The following is a 16,946-nucleotide window of genomic DNA, read 5'->3' as shown; positions in this document are numbered from 1 at the left end:
TTTGTTTCTTACATTAATTCTTGAAGGGCTTTACATAGGAGAGACATTATTGAAATTGCATTTTTAAATGCTAACTCTGACTACTCCTAAACAATTAACTGGAGGGAGAGAGAAGTCGTTGCCCAGAGAAGAATGGTGAGGCTCTTGTAGTTGGCTCAGTAAAGAGATGTGGTAGCTTAAACTAGGCTGATAATGAAAATGGAAAGAAGTAAATGGATTCAAGAGTTATAAAACAGGTTTATTTGCTTAAATTTGTTGGGGAACGAGATGGTGAGGACAGCTAAGCACTGACTCGGGTCAGAAGAAGGAAGAAAGAAAAAGTAACCCTAAGTATGATAGTACCACTGTAAGTTGACATCACACTCTGACTTCCTTCCACATGTCCTGGTTCTTCCAAGAAATCCTTACTGAGAGGGAGTAAAAGAAAGTACACGTAAACAAGCAAGGCACGGCCCTAGTAGACTGCCCTTCAGCGTTTTCTTCCACTAGATGGAAAGGTTATATGTGTGGAAAATTTGATGCTGTGGATAATTTTGTGAGTATGTGGATGCAGTTTATGGTAGCTTGCCTCCACGATTTCCCCCAAAGACCCTCACTCCCTTTTATAACATGGTCATATAGTCCCTCCCACACTCACAGAGGGCTGGCACCCATGTGACCAACAGAATATGGTGGAAGTGATGTGTTTCTTCAACTAATATTTATTGAACATACAGTATGTACCAGGCACTCTTAAAAGCCCTTAGGAATCAATAGTGAAATACTCAGTGAGTCAGTAAGGGTAGAAGAAGAAACAGTAACATTTCATATTTTATTATGTGACAATTATAATGAAGGTATACATTGCTGAGGAAAACTGTAAAATTCTATGTGATCTTTAATACAAATAATATTTGTAGTCCACATCCAGCATAATGCTCTGAACTTAGTAGGTACTGTAAATGTTGTATTGGATTGATTTAACGATAGAGACTTTTCTATATTTATAACTTAATCAAAATAGGATTAAAAACAGGATGATTCTGTTCTACGTTGAATACTTGGCTTTGCATACTGCACTTCATTCACTTATGGCCTATGAAGCCATAACTATTTCACACCTAAATAGAATAAATGCAAGCCAGCCTGTACCTCTTATCTCAGGTTGATGACAGCACATTAGAACAGCAGTTAGTTTGGAACTAGTCAAGTATTTGTTCATATTTGAGCACAGATCACCCCTATCAGGCATTATTATGTTTGTTTTCCAAGGACTATTATTTGTTGACATGAACTTTTCTGAAAAAGGACAAGAATGATGATGGCAATTAGCATCGAGTAGGGGAATCAATAAAGGTATCTCTCTCTCTCTCTCTCTCTTTCACACACACACACACACACACACACACACACACACACACACACACGGCTTTTAAAATCTCACTAAAAGATTGCATTAACAAATAAACCATAAATATTCTACATAGGTAAATCTGACCAAGCTACAAAGCTACAGTAATCAAGACAGTATGGTACTGGCACAAAAACAGAAATATAGATCAATGGAACAGGATAGAAAGCCCAGAGATAAACCCACACACACATGGTCACCTTATCTTTGATAAAAGAGGCAATAATATACAGTGGAGAAAAGACAGCCTCTTCAATAAGTGGTGCTGGGAAAACTGGACAGGTACATGTAAAAGTATAAGATTAGTTCACTCCCTAACACCATACACAAAAATAAGCTCAAAATGGATTAAAGACCTAAATGTAAGGCCAGAAACTATCAAACTCTTAGAGGAAAACATAGGCAGAACGCTCTATGACATAAATCACAGCAAGATCCTTGTTGACCCACCTCCCAGAGAAAGGGAAATAAAACCAAAAATAAACAAATGGGTCCTAATGAAACTTAAAACCTTATGCACAGCAAAGGAAACCATAAACAAGACCAAAAGACAACCCTCAGAATGGGAGAATATATTTGCAAATGAAGCAACTGACAAAGGATTAATCTCCAAAATATACAAGCAGCTCATGCAGCTCAATATCAGAAAAACAAACAACCCAATCCAAAAATGGGCAGAAGACCTAAATAGACATTTCTCCAAAGAAGATATACCGATTGCCAACAAACACATGAAAGAATGCTCAACATCATTAATCATTAGAGAGAAGCAAATCAAAATTACAATGAGATATCATCTCACACCAGTCAAAATGGCCATCATCAAAAAATCTACAAACAATAAATGCTGGAGAGGGTGTGGAGAAAAGGGAACCCTCTTGCACTGTTGGTGGGAATGTAAATTGATACAGCCACTATGGAGAACAGTATGGAGGTTCCTCAAAAAACTACAAATAGAACTACCGTACGACCCAGCAATCCCACTACTGGGCATATACCCTGAGAAAACCATAATTCACAAAGAGTCATGTACCAAAATGTTCATTGCAGCTCTATTTACAGTAGCCAGGACATGGAAGCAACCTAAGTGTCCATAAACAGATGAATGGATAAAGAAGATGTGGCACATATATACAATGGAATATTACTCAGCCATAAAAAGAAACGAAATTGAGTTATTTGTAGTGAGGCGGATGGACCTAGAGTCTGTCATACAGAGTGAAGTAAGTCAGAAAGAGAAAAACAAATACCGTATGCTAACACGTATATATGGAATCTAAGAAAAAAAAAAAAAAGGTCATGAAGTACCTAGGGGTAAGATGGGAATAAAGACACAGACCTACTAGAGCACGGACTTGAGGATATGGGGATGGGGAAGGGTAAGCTGTGACAAAGTCAGAGAGTGGCATGGACATATATACACTACCAAACGTAAAATAGATAGCTAGTGGGAAGCAGCCACATAGCACAGGGAGATCAGCTCGGTGCTTTGTGACCACCTAGAGGGGTGGGAGGGAGGGAGACGCAAGAGGGAAGAGATATGGGAACATATGTATATGTATAACTGATTCACTTTGTTATAAAGCAGAAACTAACACACCATTGGAAAGCAATTATACGCCAATAAAGATGTTAAAAAAAAAAAAAAAAGGAATTCCAGCCATGACAGCAGTAATTTGCTAGCAGTTTAATTTCCACATTACATGTACGTATTTCCATCTATGTATGTATGTATGTATTTAAACTATAGGTTTACCGTTGTTATTAAATAACGTTTGTAACCCTAAAAAAAACAATAATAATCTGAGCAAGCTAAACTGATTTCCTTAAATATATATCAAACTTAAAGGCTGATGGAATATGCTGGACCCAATTTTACCAGTCAGTTCTAGCTTGGGAAATTAAACACATTTTGTACACAAAATACGCTTCATAGGATAAACCATAAGAAGGACAAGAAACCTAGAGTAGCAATGACTTGCAAAATGTTAAGTGGCTGGAAAAATAATGGAAGCAAAATTAATCTGTCCTTATTTTTAAGCAGTTAATAATGATCTGCATGAAGAGGCAGACAGGAATGTTTTAAATTAGGCATCAAATGGACAGTGAATTGAATGAGAATAAGGTGATATTAACAAATAATGGAAAGGTACCACTGGCTAATATATGGAATAACAACTCATCATGGAATCATAGACGTGAACCCTTTGTGTATGTGCAGGTAACCATGCCATACATGCTGCAATCTCTAGAGGGAGTGCGCAGACTGTGAGGAAGAATCCAGCAGAAAAAGTTAGCCAAAACATAATTTTTTAAGGCATTTTAAGTTAGAAAACAGCAGAATCTTGATACTGGTGAGGGTCCTGAGAACATCTCAAACATTCAAAAAGCGCCTAACTTTCTCATAAAATGCAGTAGAACAAGGCTTCTCTGGAGTTCACGAGTAAAGAGCGAATGCCACTCTGAGATGCAAAGAGTAGCCACATTCCCTCCTTCATTCACTAAGGACACACGCTCTAAATCTAGGGCCCATGACTCTAATTAGTGACTCAGTGAAGTGACAAATTATATATAACCATATGTCATGCACCTTTGGGGTCATATACAAATAGTTTTACGAGTGAATCTTCAAAGTCACATTACAATTTTCTGGTGTGCTTATTAAAATGCAAATTTCTAGGTTCAGGGACTCTATATTTTAACAAGCACCCTGTATTATTTGGCTACAAGTATCCTTCAGCCTACACAAGAGGTTAATATTAAGTGTGCCATTATAAGGGGATACACTATATCTTGATCCAAGACAGCAAATAGAAAGATACGGTACCTCCAAGGATAACAGATTAGCAATTAAATTACATGTGAGCCGAAAACAAAAATAACATGTTGTACAATCAAGGCATTCCTGAAGGTTTTGGTGTAAATATAAGACAAGAAAAAGGACAGACCGACGGCCTCTCAAGTTTCTTTCTATGTCAGGATTTTCGTAATGGTAGCGATTATCCTGTAAGACAGTTCAAATTCTGTTGTTTTACCCTTTCAACTGAAAAGCAAAAATGCTTCATAGTGTAATATAAGAAACCATCCTTTTTTAGCTGAAGAACAAGTAATAATTATAGTTCTACAGATTGAGTGGTAGGATTTCATCAATTACAAAAACCAAACAGCCTGACTTGTGATGACAGAGCGCGTAAACAAATCAACATACAGTTTTTGTTGTATGGACTATTCTTTAAAAGATATATCGAGTAGGTACTTAGATAAATGTCTTTTATTTTGTGGCTCCTCCAGTGGAACTGGTTCTGTTGTTAAAGAATATAAGCTTCACCAGCATTGCCTCCTGCATTGCCTACCTTGCTTCTCAATAGCAGAGAGAAATCTGCTGTAACTTTGGGACTCAGTGGAAAATGAAGAAGCATTAACTACACTGGAGTAGATTATAACAATGTATAATCTCAATAGTTCTGCAGTATATGTGATTAAATCACAGTTACAACTGAGCAAAAGAAACCAAAGTAGGAAGAAATAAAATAAGGCCGAAATCTCTTAATATAAGACTGAGAAGACTCGCAGCTCAAAGCATACAATTTAATTGAAGAAAAGCAGTGTATTCTTTTAACACAACCTCACTTTGCTCATACCACTGTTTTAGGGAATGCTTTGATTGCAACACTATGTTAGCTAGGGCTGTTTTATCTTTCACCTTACAGAAATGATCCACCATAGCGATTCCCATTAGGCTGTTTGTCTAAAGATAGTACCAGCTGGAGGTGAAGCATTTCAAACCTGCTACTTCAGCTCATAGTAAGGTTGACCTGTGAGTGAGGTCTTTCTCACTGCTCTTCCCACAGAGCAGGCAGACTGAGTACCAGCCAAACAGCCAGAATCAGAACAGGATCCCAAGGCACTAATGCTAGCCTAAGTTATGCTGCTTATGTACTCCTGGAGTAGCAGGAGATGGAGGGACATGTCCAAGTCATCTAGGGAGAGGTCAAAGTTTAAAACACCAAGTGCCGAGGTCAAAGGCAGAATCTGAAGTGTAAGAAAGTGAAGATATTGGGTACTTTCATTAACAGAGTGACTTTATCATTTCACTCTATCACCCCTTAGGAATTATAGGTATCAGTTAGAGGTCGAAGAACAAACTAAATTTTCTGAGTCCAGTTTAAAGACAACTTGTTAGCTATAGTATTCTCCCAGGGTTGGAAAGAAGCTTGATCATAAGGTCACTCACTAATCAGTCGTCTACACTCTAGAAAGCAGAGTCTTCATTGCTTTCCCAGAGCATCTTTTAGAATTAAAAATGATGTCTGTGGTTAACCTGGCATACCATCTTCAGTGACTCATATATTTTTTTTAAAGTTGAAATACCAGGGTGTTCTAGCTGACTCAACTTAGGATCAAGATATTTAGTGGGAATCGAATGGAAAATCTTCTCTGAGATTCCTTAATGAACTTAATGAAAGGAACATAGATAGTAAAATCAGAATTTAGTCAGTTACTCTTGCTGTGACAAGGCTTACACTTAAAACCACACCATTTTATTCTCCATGCTTTCTGATTCTCATTCAAAAGTATTATGCAAAATAGAAAATAATAAAACAGAACAAGATTAAGATACTAGTCTATGCATGATAAGAGATCAAACTGTAAAAAAAGAGACAGCTATGGTCAAGCACAGAAATTTATCCAAATATCAAATAACATTAAAAAATCAAACAAAGCCTTTCATCTGAATTTTTAGAATTCCTTAAAGCAGTAATTGTCCCGTATCAGAAACCGAGAAGTCTCATAAAGGAGTAATTTTAAGTAGCCAGCATTGCATATAAAGCTCCTGTCAACCTTAAGATTATAGATCAAAAACTAGAGGCAGGGGGAGGTTTTCCAGGTATTTCAGGAGACTATGGAGTTTCATGGAAAAAGCACTGTTCTCTAGAGCTCTGGACTGTTCTTTAGTTGTTTCAGCTCAGGTAAGCTCCCCTGAGCTTCAGGGTTTTTTTCATCCAAAAGGCAGAAATTATAAGAACCACTAACATATTTTTAGACCAATGTCGTGAAGGTGTAAGAGAAAAGTAAGGTATATAAAAGTGCTATAAAACTGAAAAGCACTGCACGAATATAAGCTGTTATTACTTACCTGAGGAGACAGTCATATTTTCTGTGTCCTGCAGAACTCCTGCTGTTATTATCAAACAGTCTGGCTCCGATGACATCTTTGTTCTTCTAGTCATCACCTTCTTATCCTTTGACCACTTTATCCTTAGTCTGTCCACACAAGCAAATGTCATCCTCATTGGCACGCCTTCACAAACTAGTTAGGCTTCACAAGCCAAAATATACCAGTAGGTGATTATATGAGAGGCTTATGTTTCTCTTGGAAAGTGATCTTGTCTCTGGTGGCTTCTGAGATACTGTGTCTTGTTGCTGGCTGGACTCCATGGTACACAGGAAACCTAAAGGTTGAGTTGGATCCTTCTCTGCCCCTCGATCAGTTCCACAGTCACAGACGTCTCTTCTGACCCCCAGCCAGCCATCTCAAAGTGACTGCCCAGAATCAAAAGATATTCCACAGAGAGGCGTTGAAAAATTCAGTTTCTGTGAGGAAAAAACAATATTAGAGAATCAATTTTCTATGTCAATAATAACTCCAACTTCTTGAGCACCTTCGGTGGGCCAGTCACTGTGATATGACACATGAGGCAGGATAATAATTTAAAGTATTAATTTAGGTGTTTCTTTCCCTGCATTTTGCCCCTTTTAATGCTCACTTCTTCCAATCTTCATTCAAGGGATGAGGACAGAATTTTTCTTTGCTTTCTTCAAAAAGTTTAGGGAAGAGTGACTTGTATTCTGAATTTCCTCACCCACTAAACAAATAATGCTGGATGCTCCTGAGAGACACATGGGAAAAGGGTATTTGTACATATAGACCAAACATCTAGGAGAAGCAGGGTACTCTCCATACCTTTGTCAGTAAAACATTTTCTTTGGCTTGAGTAAGAAGCAAAAGAAGAGAGAAAACTCCATGGATCCTGAGAGCAAAGAACACCTATTCCCTGGTTTTCAGCAACAAAAGACACAGGGCTAGAGGAAAGGGCACCTGGGATATGGGCCTCTAGAGAATGTCACCAAACACTCTACACTCAAGCTGGGCAATGAAGAGAGAATTAGAGAGCCCCGGGGTCTGAAAGGGCCACGCACACTGAGGCACTGGACGTCTCCAAGGCCACCTGGGTTAACCTATGACCTCAGACAACAGCTAACTCTCCCACCAAGACCAAACAGCCAAAAATCTTACCACTGTATGATATTCTTAAACAGTGGATATTGCTCCCTAAAGAAAGGGAGAATAAAATTTCAGGTACAAATGGAATTGAGTTATCTTTGTATCTCTACTAGCCCAACAGAAGAAGGGTTCAGAGTCAGAAATTACCAGTTAAAGAAAATGAAGAAAGCTTGTTTTCTTCCACCCCTGGATTTATGGGTCTAGATTAATTCACACTACATATTTAATGCCTCAATGAATCCCTATTACAGCATTATACATTAGGAATTACTCTTTCCCTTGCTATACATGAGAAGACCTAGATAGAGAATTTTAAGTAGCTTCTCAAGATAGCACAGCTGGTTTATGATGGTGCTGGGCTTTAGCCCTAAGGCTTTCTGACTCCAAAGCCATCTCATCTTCTATTCTATAGTACCTGTACCATGAGGTTGGGCAGCCTTGGCAAAATTCAGTTTTGGCCAAGTACACTACTGATTCTTCTTAAAGGAAATATGAACCTGGAATGTACTCTTGCTCCCTCATATTAGTACAAAGTGAAAAGAGATTTTGGGGGTTTTGGTCACAAAAGTAAACCCTACTAATCAATATAGTTCAAAAACATTTGCACTTGCCTTTTATAGCTGCAATTACAATTTTGAAACACTAACTAGATTTTTCATAGGCATTTTACATCCTAATTTCTCCACATGTGTGGGCCTGGGGGTGGTTCAGAAAGGACAAAACTCATGAGGGATAAAGCATCGTCTGCAGTCATCAAGTAATTTTCTGAAGATTAGAGACTTGGCTGGTCTAAAGAAAACTTTGGCAAGACCCAGGAGCAGAGGAGGCAGCTGGGAATAGTTCATGGCTACTCCCAGGAGTTCCACCTGCATCAGAAGGAGGCTGGCACCAATGCTGCTGAAAGAGCTGCCAGTGGAGATTGGCACTTATGTACTGAGACCAAGGGGGAAACAAGTTGCAAGACAGTGTGCCAGCTGGAAAACTAGTGCCCTGCAAAAGGATGGAGATGAGCTCTTATGGAGGGTACTGAATAATAATTTCTAACATGTGCAAGGAAGGTTGTTATGTGGACACGGGGGACTGGAAACAGATGCAGGGCAATAACGCAATCAAGCAAAATGGAAGGCTAGAAGGAATGAAGAGAAACATGTCAGCCTTGATTGATTTAAAAAAACTTAGTCAGTTAGCATGGTCCAGAAAGGGAGCCTGGTTTAGTTCATTTGGTATCAATTATATTAAATCATCGGGTAAGAAAAGGAAAGATGGAGAAATAAGATCATTATGTAAGGAAGGGAAAGACAGTACACAAATACATGTTAACAAGCTGACTGATCTGATTTTAATCCAAGACCTGACACTTTAAAATGTACTCCCCAGCGCTAGCATCACCCCTCAGCTCCACCTCAGATCATCAGGCATTAGATTCTCATAAGGAGCGCGCAACCTAAATCCCTCGCATGTGCAGTTCACGGTAGAGTTCAGGCTCCTATGAGAACCTAATGCCGCCGCTGATCTGACAGGAGGCGGAGCTCAGGCGGTAATGCAAGCAATGGAGAGCAGCTGTAAATACAGATGAAGCTTGGCTTGCCGGCGCTCGTTCACCTCCTACTGTGTGGCCCACTTCCTAACAGGCCACAGATGGCTACCCGTCCATGGCCTGGGGGTTGGGGACCCCTGGTTTAAACATTAGAGTTGCACTGATCAAAAATGAAATACTTGGAGAGAAGTCTGAAAGGTAGAAATTAAGAGTTCAGTTTGAGATGGGTGAAGTTTCAGCTGTAGAAACGTCAAGTAAACAGTTGGCTGTACAATTGTGCAGTTCAGGAAGGAGTTTTGAGACTGGAGATACACATTTGGGAGTTACTGGCATTTGAAATCGTTGGAATAGACGGATTCACTTATGAGGAAAACAAAGTAAAGGTCTGAGAACTTTCAGGGCACTCTAGCATTTAGTACTTGGAAAGATGAAAAGGAAAGAGCAAAGGAGACTGAGAGGGATTCCCTGTGAGGTAGAAGGAAAACCAGGAGAATGTGGCATCCTGGAAACCAAGGGTCTGTTGCTGCTGCTGGGTTAGTAGCATGAGAACTGAGAACGGAGTGCTGGGTTCAGCAATACAGCCAGTGCCGGACAACCTTGACATGAGCAGTCTTGGGGAGTAATGGGGATGAATGCTAAAATGAAGCAGTTTCAAGAAAGCCTGGAAGGAAAGGAAATGGAGTATAGATAACTCTTTCAAGGGATTTTGCCAAAAGAGGGATTAGAGAAATGGGGCTGTCTTTGGAGAGTGATGTGAGTCATGGGGATAGATTTTGTAAGTGGGATCCCACTTTATCAAAAGGGATAAGCTTGCTTACAGAAAGAGAAAGAAAACTGATGGGGGGCAATTGCAAGAGTGAAGTCCTTGAGCAGAAGAGCAACCACGGGACACCTTATCCAACAGAAGGAACAGACCATGGAAAGCAGCTGGGGGTGAGGAGGTTTATTTTCACTGCAACAGGAAAAAAGAGAGTGTTTGGGTGCAGATGCATGAACATTGGTAGATGTGGGTGTGTGAGCATACAGAAAGTTTCCTCCAATTCCTTGACTGAATTCTTAGCATCATTCACAGTGCCTGGCATGTGGTAGGTGTTCAGAAAATTTACTAAATGGATGGATGTACATTATTAAATCTGATTCCAAAGAATTTCCTAAGAGTAATGCTCTGAGCAGGAGCTCGCCTGGCTCTTAGCTTAAACCTGCACTATAAAACAGAAGACAGTGAGAGGAAAAGAGAGAAGCTTTCCAAATAAGCTTTAAAGATTTACTTCATAACCTCCACCCCTCGCCTTTCCTTCTAAAACAAAGATGTGGATAGAAAGGTATGGGATGTGGTACTTTTATTATAGAAGTAATTGGATATCTGTGACTCCTCTTACCCTCTCATAATATCTGCCGGATATAACTCTCGGCTTTCTCATTTTGGCTACATTCCCAGAACTGTATGTAAAGTGTTTTCCTGAAATATTGAAAAGGAGCCTACATTTTAAGTTCATCATCTCTTTGCCTGAAAAGTGGCTTATTCTCTTCCTGGTGAAATTGCATTTTGTGCGGGCTTTTCTCTTCCTTGACTATTAAAGTTAAAACTAGGAAAGAGTAAGTCTCATACAAGCCAAGCATGTTGTGGTGGACAATAAAGAGATAGGAACATCAATAAGGAAAAGAAAATAAAGATGACAGGAATGTGTTTTTAATGTGAATTAATGGGAAGAGAGGATCCAATGTTCAATGAGATTCTACCAGGTGCTATGCTGTCTACATATATTATTTATATTTAGTCATCTCATACACATGCACACACACCTGGAAAGTAGGTATTATTCATGTTACAAAAAATGGAACAGAAGTTGGAGGTTTAAAAAACCAGTATTTCCACTTTTCAGGTAGATTATTATATACCAGATCTATTGCTAAGTACTTCAAATGCATCATCTGCTTCCATTTTTAAATAACCTTGAAAGGCAAATATTTTTACTCCATCTTCGAAGATGAGAAAACTGGAGCATTAAGAGGTTTAATGATAGGCTGAAGTTAACACAACTACAGGGGCTCAATCCTAGTTGTTGGAGACATACTCTTCCTGTCACACTATGTGGTTCCCCAAGGGAAGTTGAGCTGCCAGCGAACTGAACAATACATGAAGAGAAAGCAAAACATAATTGCTGAAAAAATTTTGATAAATAGCATCAATGGCCCAATGGTTTCGCTGATTATACTCACAAACTACGTCACAACTGGTTATATCTAGTTGCATTCCTCCGAAAATGAAGAGGAAGTTTCCTTTTATTTCCAAATCTCTCTCAATGCATTCTGACTTGAACATTAGAAAAAATGTACGAGTCTTAAAACTCAGTGCAAGATGGCAAAGGTCTTGTCTTTTTGATCCTTTAAGAAGTAGCGGGCTTCCCTGGTGGCGCAGTGGTTGGGAGTCCGCCTGCCGATGCAGGGGACACCCCGGTCCAGGAGGATACCACATGCCACGGAGCGGCTGGGCCCGTGAGCCATGGCCGCTGAGCCTGCGCGTCCGGAGCCTGTCTGTGCTCCGCAACAGGAGAGGCCAAAACAGTGAGAGGTCTGCGTACCACTAAAAAAAAAAAAAAAAAAAAAAAAAAAGTAGCTGGCTAGATTACAATGGAATATAAAGAAAGAAAACATTATATACCATGTGGAAATGTACTTATGCATGTACGTGTAACTTTTTAAAGAGTAATTTCTCCTCAGGCAACCTGGGAGACATAGTAATTGAGAACACAGTCTTTAAAATCAGAACTGAGTTTCCAGGCTGCCCTCACCAGTGCCTGGGTATGAGATCTGCCCAAGTTCCTTAGACTAAGCCTCATGGTCTCATCAGTGAGAAAGGGCTGATGCTATTACCCACCTCACAGAATCACTGAGAAGAGCACTGAAATAATCCCGTTAGCACAGTGGCTAACATAGAAAATGTGCTCAATAAATCCTTTCTGTCCCAAATGCCATTTGGAAATACAGAGTAAGGCACTAATGGTCACTTTAGACCCTGTGACAAGCATGGGGATTGACCTCCAACAGAGCGCTGGTTTTTAAAGAGGTTCTAAGGATTAAGTCTGATGCAGATACATCACCACACAGGCTGCATGATTAAACTGCACCTCCGATTTAATTGCATCTCAGGTGCCAGGTGCTTGTTACAATTCCTCTCTCCGCCGCAAGGAAAGGCTTATGTTTTATAAGTACAACAAAGTGGAAAGAAGATGAAGAAGTTTAAATATAGCAAAGACCTTAGTACCTCAGTACATGTGAACAGGGTCCATATACTCTTCCAAGACTATATTATAAAATTATAATGCACCAACAATTTTATAAAATCATTTGACAAGCTAGAGAACTTGAAAGAAAAGAACATTTAAAATTTTAAAACCAGCTTGGTTTTAGTTTTCCTAACAAGTCCAAAAGGAGTCCTAGCCAACTCCCTAGGTCCTATGCAATTACCACAACTATTCATTTAGGAGAGGAATTCATGCCAATTCTTAGAAAGAAATGGTATTTTCTCTTTCCAAATATGATATCATTACTATACACACCTTCTGCTGAGGACAGAATCCTGGGGGAAAATATACCTTTATTCTCTCAGAGCTTTATCTCCAATATCATAGTATCTCCACAAATATAAATGTTCAATTTTTCATGCTTCTATTCAAAGTCACCTCCTCCATAAAATCTTCCCTGATGCCTCATCCATGTGTAAACTGGTTCTGCTTTTCTAAACTCATATATAGTATTTCATTATTTTTGACTGATTCTAATCTTTATCTCTACCTCTACCTCTGTCACTTTTACTACAGAAGATTCTGAAGGGCAAGGGCTATCTTTTTATGCATCTAAATTATACACAGATCTTAACACAGGCTCCTAGACATGCATAAACTCTTCCCCACCTAAGTATTAAGCATTTGATGTGTTCTAGACACTAACATAATAATCAGTTATGTTGTATTGAGTGCTTTCCTTTTGCCACAAATCTCAAGACTCAAATCACAAATCTCTTTATCAAGGTTTTAGGGACATTATCTCCTTCAGTTCTTAAAACTACCCTGAGTGGGTCGCAATATGACACACATTTTATAAGTTAGGAAGCTGAGGCTTAGAGATTGTGAACCATGGACCTGAGATCCTATAATGGTAATGTCTTACTCAGTTCTTCTTACTCCGGAGCTCATGCTGTTGACCACTATATTAACCACCACCACTGCAGGCACTCAGTAAATACCCACTCTATGAATAAACAGATAAAATTCAGGGACTATGTTTTGTTTGCCTGTTCTCCAACTCTAAGATGAGAAATAGGCAAGTGATCATATTTTTTAAAAAGACTAAGAAAGTCCTTACATAAAAAGAGCAAACGATGACCAAAACTTAAATATTTTTTTTATCCTTTGAATAACCCAGTGATGCAAACATCATACATCTTGGGTACTGCTGAGAGCATTCAAGTTTATTCTCAGTGACCTGCAACCCGCCAGTTACTTAGACTTAGTGCGTTATGAAAGCTTTGGCCTTGCATTTATAAAGTGAAGGGAGAATTCTGGCACTTCCTTTGGGTAGTAGGACCAGTTCCTCAAGCAATTAAGCTTTACTTTCAGTTAATAATACTATATTGTGTACTTGAAGTCTGCAGACAGAGTGGATCTTAAAAGTTCTCAACAACACACAAAAGGGGCGGTGACCATGTGGGGCAATGGATGTTAACTAGCTTGATTGTGGCAACCATTTCACAATGTATACATATCAAATCATTGTGTTGTACACCTTAAATATGTAAAATAAAAATAACCTTCACTTTCTGCTCCACTCCAAAAGAGGGGAAAGCAACAGTTTTAAACCTTTCCTAATAATTACAAATTCTTACATTTGATCCATATTATGAACAAGTGACATTTCTTACTAGTAGTGTAGAATAAATATTAGATCCAGCTTGAAAAAAAAAAAGGGGGGGAAAAAGCACGGATAGAGGTAAACCTTGAGGAGAAAGTCAGTTGTGAAGAAGAGGGTATGGTTGCCTGGTAACTATATTCATCCAAGCTTCTCTCCAAGTACAGTATACTCTGAATTATTTTTCCATCCAGGGTGCTACAGTGGGAATTCAATGGGGCAATATGTGGTTCTTGGAAAAATGGATTAAATAGGGAAAACAAACAATATGTTTCTATTAACACTAGCTGAGCTTCTCTTATCTTGAAAATCAGGATTCATATTCTGCAAGCAGTATGTGAAAAGCCTACGCTTTTTGTAGAAAAGAAATGGAAAGCAAGAAGGCTATTCTTGAAAGAATAAAATACACATGTTAACCTCCTAATAATGATACACTAAGGGTTAAAATATGCACACAAAATTTCAAAGTTTGAGTCCTAGCCTTCTCTAATAACCCTTGGAGCCAGACATGATCAAAGACCCTGGTAACCATAGTTGCTTGATGGGTGAAGTGGCTCTGAAATCAGACTGCCTGGCTTCTAATCCAAGCTCCGAATTCACTAGCTGCACATCCTTCATGTGACTTAGCCTCAGTTTCCTGAATTAGAGTTCTGGGAGCACAATATCCGATACAGAGAAAGTACTCCAAATGCTAGCTATTATTAGTGTTTTGCTTATTTTAAGTGATTAAAAGTTTCTAAAACTTTACTAATAAAAATTAAAATTGCATAAAGAAAATGAAGAACTGAAGATATTGCTATTCAGGTCAAGTCAAGCAAAAGCAGTTGTTTATGGTGGGGGAGAAGTGTGTCGAAGTTTTTGATTTTTGTGCTTTAGTATCATTTTCTTTTTAGAGCACTTGAATATATCAAAAGAAGGGGCAGTTTATAACAATTCTCACTGCCTCATGAGTAAAAAAAGGACCACCAAAGGGGCATGCCAGAAGGTGAGAAAACAAAATTCCAGTCCAGAAACAACTGTCTACAAGATATGTTTCCTAAAAAGTTCAGTGCACATCGGTTCTTTTTTAGATGCCCTATGAGAGCTCATTGCTTATAGGTGATTACTCTAATAAGGCTATTTTTGGTCATTGTTTGCAAAAACCACAGTCCTCCTCAAGTTACCAAGGAAAAACAAACTGCTTATGGAAAAATGCTTATTAAAAAAACTAAAGAATCCTAGCTCTAGGAGAATAGGATTTGGGCAGCTCCAGAGACCACAACTCTCCTTCTCTCTGACCATCTTCTTTCTCCTCCCCTGAGCCTCTACCTTCTCCGTTCTTCTGTTCTTGTCCTCCTCTCTCTCTTTCTCCCACTCACTTTTCAATAATCTATGGTCAAGGACATTGGGTTACACAGCCCATTTCCCACTCAACAAAGATGGCTGGCAGGGGACAGCGTCCAAGAAGGACTTCAAATGAGACAGGAATCCTAAAGCATTCCATTCTTTTCCTGGCAAGCACTCTTGTCCCTGTAAATACATCAAAAGTAGCCTCTGTGGGCTTCCCTGGTGGCGCAGTGGTTGAGAGTCCACCTGCCGATGCAGGGGACACGGGTTCGTGCCCTGGTCAGGGAAGATCCCACATGCCACGGAGCGGCTGCGCCCGTGAGCCATGGTCGCTGAGGCTGCGCATCCGGAGCCTTTTGCTCTGCAACGGGAGAGGCCACAACAGTGAGAGGCCCGCGTACCGCAAAAAACAAAAAAACAAAAAAACAAAACAAAACAAAAAAGTAGCCTCTGTGTAGCAGTTACCCATCTATCATATATACAACTACCACCAAGCCCAATTTTTAAAAACATATGTCTTCCAAACAATCTGAGATCTATAGAATTTAATTTTTATTAAATCTTACTTACTCACATTTATAACTTCTAATCAGAGCTTCTGACTAAATAATGAGGTTTGTGAGGTTGTTAATATGACTCAAAGCAAAGGAACTTGGTCCTTTTATTAGCATGTTTAACTTTATCTCAAGTAAATGTGCTCATTTTTTTAAGTTTTTAAATATATTGAAGTGGTTATGTAGTACTAAAATCTACCCCAAATACTGTCTTCAGAGACTGAAGTCTCAAAAATGATAAATCCCCAAGTTCATACAACAATGGGATGCTTTTTTAGGATAAGGACAAGATAACAAATGGTTTTACGCCAAGTGAAAGCATTGATATAGGCTATACTGATCGGTATTTCATCTCAAAATGAAAAGGCGAAAAGAATCACACTAGGAAAAAGCTATGAAGTTTCCTGAGATAGAATGTTGTGAAGGCACTCTATAATTGATGAAAATGTCTCTTGGATGTGACTGTTTATATGTGATTGGTGTACCAAAACTAGACAGGCAGGAAAAATAAGCCCTCATTTCATGAAAGATGGGTGGACACTTTCCAATCATTTTCTGAGGTTAAACTCAGGGTCTATAAAGCATCAGAATCTTCAGTTAATTTCGTTTTTTTCTGAAATATCCCTTGTGGCACTATATGTGGGAATAGCCCACGGCTTTTTTACTCCTGAGATTTCAGTCCAGAAACTGAAGGATTTTCTAAATTTTCCACCTGACCATAGACTCTAAAACTAATTATTGTGAACGCGCAAACAGAACAATACTGCCATTCATCCAACAAACAGTGAATACCCCAAACACTGTGGTGTTTAAATGTGTTCAATCTCTAAGATCTGGGGTTTTGTTTGTTACTACATCATAACCTAAATTATCCAGATTTCTGTGGATGCTATGTGGGGCATACAGAAAGCATGCCTAATCCAAGTGTTGGGGGCAGGAAATGTT

At 39.0% G+C, this 16,946-nt stretch overlaps 1 long non-coding RNA gene across 1 annotated transcript in view; it reads right to left on the bottom strand.

Moving 5' to 3' along the window:
* Nucleotides 1-6,270: 6,270 nt before the first annotated feature.
* LOC141278873 (uncharacterized) overlaps nt 6,271-16,946 on the bottom strand; it is a 194,059-nt gene continuing 183,383 nt past the window's right edge. The window contains exon 4 of the long non-coding RNA XR_012332268.1: nt 6,271-6,985. This is a non-coding gene — a long non-coding RNA (uncharacterized lncRNA). The remainder of the gene's footprint in view (nt 6,986-16,946) is intronic.

The sequence above is a fragment of the Tursiops truncatus genome, chromosome 6, assembly GCF_011762595.2.
Source record: "Tursiops truncatus isolate mTurTru1 chromosome 6, mTurTru1.mat.Y, whole genome shotgun sequence".
Classification (NCBI taxonomy): domain Eukaryota; kingdom Metazoa; phylum Chordata; class Mammalia; order Artiodactyla; family Delphinidae; genus Tursiops; species Tursiops truncatus.
This window is presented reverse-complemented; position numbering and strand designations above follow the sequence as displayed.